The sequence below is a fragment of the Acomys minous genome (genome assembly GCF_964271855.1).
Source record: "Acomys minous genome assembly, chromosome: 19".
Classification (NCBI taxonomy): Eukaryota; Metazoa; Chordata; class Mammalia; order Rodentia; family Muridae; genus Acomys; species Acomys minous.
This window is the reverse complement of record NC_140499.1, coordinates 12,456,869-12,461,220: the sequence shown is the minus strand read 5'-3', so window position 1 is coordinate 12,461,220 and position 4,352 is coordinate 12,456,869. Positions and strand designations below refer to the sequence as shown.

The window sequence follows — 4,352 nt, the reverse complement described above, 5'->3', positions numbered from 1 at the left end:
TAGAATATTTATCAAGAATGGACTCATATTTAAAAAAAAATTCTGAGGACGTGTGAGATAACTCCAAGAACACAAGACAAGTGTCTTAGTTAGGGTTTCTATTGCTGCAATGAAACACCATGGCAAAGCAAGTTAAGAAGAAAAGGGTTTATTCAGCATACACTTCCACATTGCTGTTCATCACCAAAGGAAGTCAGGACAGGAACTCAAGGGGGGGGGGGGACGAGGACGGGGATGGGGACGGGGGGGGGGGGGGCTGGGAGGCACCACGAGCTGATGCAGAGGCCGTGGAAGGACATTGGTTCTGACTTGATTCCCTTGGCTTGTTTCGCCTGCTTTCTTATAGACTCCAGGACCACCAGCCCAGGCTGGGCCCCTTCCTGTCAATAACTAGTTAAGAAAATGCCTTACAGCTGTATCTTTTGAAGGTATTTTCACAAGTACGATTCCCTCTTTTCAGATACCTATAGTTTGTGTGTCAGGTGACGTAAGAGGAGCCAGCACAAGAGTCTTGTGACCTCAGTTCCCTTAAAACATGACATTATTCTTGGAACGTGCTTTCGTGCTCCTCTCAGGTGTAGCAAACAGGAGTGAGCTTACTTCAGATTACTTGTTTCAACTGGCTCTTGTTATTCCCTTTATGTGCCTCTGTAGAAAAACATGTTTTGCCATACGCATCTTGTTCACTATGCGTGGCTTGTCCTTGTAATTGAACACTTTGCTCACGTGGCCCCTCTTAACCTTCAGGTTATAAATTGTCCGATGCTCTGAGTAAAGTTGGCTATTGCAATAGACTGTAGTCCAACTCATTTATCGGCACTGTTCTCCCAGGTCCCACCATCTCTAAAGTGGTACCATGAACAGGGCCCTGAGTTTAGCTCTGAGATGTGAGAGTGGGGACCCTCACAGATGGAGGTGAGTGGAAATGATGGGGCAAAGACCAGTGAAGGCTTTGCCTCATGTCCAGCTTGTGCATGCTTTTTTTTTTTTTTTTAAAGAAAAGAGGAGCACAAATCACACTATTAGTCGGCCGAAAAGTGAGAGAGCAGAGAAACAGTCACCAGGCGGGACTCTTGAGAAAAACCCCAGGCTGGACCGATCAGGAGGAGAGCAGAATTGAGACGACCTAGGGAGAGAGCAAGGCGAGAACCATCCAAATCGCTAATTTCTCTCCAGAGAGAAGACTTCTCCCGTGCACGCCGTACCAGACGGAGGCAAAGGGCAGGGCTCGGCTCTGGTGACTCACGCCCAGAACCCCAAGGAGGTGTTGGCTGAGTGAGAAGCCTTTTCTGTGGGTGGCCAGAAACTTCTGGTTCTCAAGACACAGCTCAGTTCTCACTCGGACTTATGACCCGCAGCCTTGCTCCTCTCCTGCTCATTTAGTTCCACAAGATGAGCTCCTTCTGCCTCTGCGGCCCTTCCGCTCCGCCCCCCCCCCGTCCCCCCCCCCTCCGGCGTTGCACAGTGAGCTGCCAGGCAGGCTCTACAGCTAAGTTCCAACTCTTGACTGCAGACGGCTGAGATCAACGTTTTCAAAGGAGGTGGCTTGCGGAGCAATGAGCTATACCTACTCAGTGAAAACATCAGGTGGCTGCTAAAGAGTGAACTTGGACCATTCATTACAGACTCTTTCCAGAACCAGCTTCTTGCAAAAGGACTGTCCTTTGTGGAGAAGATCAAGCTGTGTGAAGATGACAGTAGCACTGAAGTTCTGGCAGAAGTCTGGGACTACTTCTTCACGGAGACTCTCCCTACCCCGCAGGCAATATTTTATCTGGTTCAGGGACCATCCCACACATCTCCCTGCTGGGCTTCCGGGACCTGGTCCTGCTGAAGATGAAGCTGGGTGACTTGCTACTGTTGGCGCAGTCGAAGTTGCCCTCATCTCTTATACAAACGCTGCTCATTCTGCCGAGTGCTCATGAGCCCAAGTGAGGGCTATTTGCAGCTGGAGGAGCTAGCGAAACAAGTGGTGTCTCCTTCCTTGGCATTAGCGGGGACCACAGCTGCTCAGGCCCCACGTACTCACTGGACAGGGGGCATTCCACAGTCTGACCCAAGGTGATTGTCCTAAACTATGTCTCTCTGATGACCACAGTTGGCCGGCCCTGGCTGCTGAATGAGATGGTCTTGACCCCGCTAACAGAACAAGAAGGGGAGGCGTCCTTGGAGAAATGCGGAGGTGCTCGGCGGCACACAGTGGCCAATGCCCACTCTGACATCCAGCTGTTGCCTATAGCCACCATGATGCACTCAGGGTTTGGGGAGGAGGAGGAGGAGGACAAACACCTGCTCCTGCCACCCAGCTTCCCACCACCACAGCGCCAGGGCTCCAGTGAGCCCAGCACCCCGGATAGCCCCTATGAATTGGAACTTGAAGGTGTAGCAAGTGGCAGCCAGGAGGACTCAGAGCTGAACAGCGCTTCCCTCAGCTGAGCCCATCCCTCCTTTGAGGCCAGGATTAAAACATTCCTTTTCCTTCCAAGTATCACCAAGGGGCTCTTGCCTTGGACAACACTGCCTTATTTCCTATGGGGCACAAGCAAGTCCTCATGCCCTGGGTAGCACCTGCAGACCTCCCCCACTCTGGTCTGTGACCAGCTCCTCGCGCCTCTGGTCTCCTGTGTCCAGCTTTGCCTAAGTCACCTGGATCCTCATCTCTGGGCCTTCTCCATCCTGTTGTCTCCCAATTCCTTCCAGCCTTATAAGCTGCATCTGGTATTTCCAATGCATTAACCAGTCTACTTAAACCTCTAGAAGGAAGTTCTCATGGGAGTGGGGTGGGGGGGGTCCTCACATATTATCCTGAGAGGCAAGAAAAGAACTACAGTTATTTGAATCCAGACTGAAAAGGCATTTGTGTAGCATATGAAAGCCTCACTGCTTTTAAATTTACTTATTTTCCCCATTAAACTCACATCCACAGGAATTATACATAGCACAAGTGGATAAACCTTAGGAACAGATTTATTTATACCATAAGGACCATAAAATACTAACTGCTTACGTTACTCTTCTTGCTCACTTAGTAAATCAGGGGACAATCGGATATCAACAATTATATGAATTTTATCCTTGCTGTATTATATTTCCCTTAGCCAATAATCAGGTTTTTAAGATCATTACAGAACTCTGAGTTTTAAGATTTCATCTCCACAATCCTATGGAAGGATAGGAAATCACTATCCATCTGGTAAGCTCTGGGATTTTCTCACATGGTTTAAAATTGTCCAACCATCTCACATTCCACAGGCACACACTTATTTTATTGATGGTTCATCTGGGGATATAGAAGGAATTCACAGTCCAGCTATTCATCCACCTGTTTCTTTTTCCTCAGCCAAACAGGTGGGACTAAGCTGTTTTGATTCATCTGTTATGGTTAATTCATAAACACTTAAGTACTGTTTCGGATTCTGCTTAAGCCAGTTCCATTTCATCTTCACACTGTTATATTTCTATTACTAGGGGAACTACAATGTCTGGTTAAAACCCGAATACATTCTTTGTTTATTACTCATACTCACGCACACTCTAACCTCCCTGGTTTTTGTGCAGGAGGAAATAAGCAAGCTGATGCATTAACTGGCCCCATCTTTACTTTTCCAGAAGAAAATTGGGAAAGGTGTGCATCTGTTACGGCAGATGCGTCCACTGAAGCATTAGGGGCTTCTCTTTGGCCCCTCCAGCTCCGGGCCGTCAAGGGACACCAGTAGAGGGTGAGAAGACAGTGGAAGTCACCAGAAGATAATGACCTTCCAGTGGAAGGGCAAAAGGAGATATTGACCGTATCATCAGAAGTCAAGTTAAGGCCTGTGCATCAAGGGGGAAGTTCTACAAAACACCCGGAGCCCTATGTCACCCAAGAATCCTTTTCTGTCCATGATAGCTGCTTTGACCTGTGCATCGGTGGTTACTGCCACTGAGCATGTGTCTTGGTGTCCAGGCCCCTCCGGACAATCAACTGAGACCCTCGGACCCCTAGGGAGAGAATGGGGGACAAGAGATGCAAAGAACGGACAGCAAGTCAAGGAGTCTGATCAAGCTGACCAAATTTTATTTTCTCAGGCTGCTTATATACTTTAAAGGCAGGATGTAGGGAGTGGGGTGAGGAGGTGAGAAGCGATTGATCTTGGCTGCAGCTGTGCAGGATATCAATTATATCAATTAGGGTCAAGGGGACGGGGGTGGGGGGGTAGGGGAATTGAGCTCATAGCTAGCCACATTCTGAGAAACCACGTCAGAAACCCAGTTGACTGAGAGAGCCAGGCCAGGTGGGTGTCTAGGCGACCGTGACCATAGATCCATATCTGGTTCATGAGAAGCCGAGAACAATAAGGTTCCAGGGTGAT

The 4,352-nt window shown here is 48.7% G+C and overlaps 1 pseudogene across 1 annotated transcript; it reads left to right on the top strand.

Annotated features, from left to right (window-relative positions):
- The first annotated feature begins 1,347 nt into the window (after window positions 1-1,347).
- On the top strand, window positions 1,348-2,436 carry LOC311590034 (proline-rich protein 5-like; annotated as a pseudogene). The gene has a single exon. The product of its transcript is annotated as a proline-rich protein 5-like (transcript).
- Window positions 2,437-4,352: the final 1,916 nt, after the last annotated feature.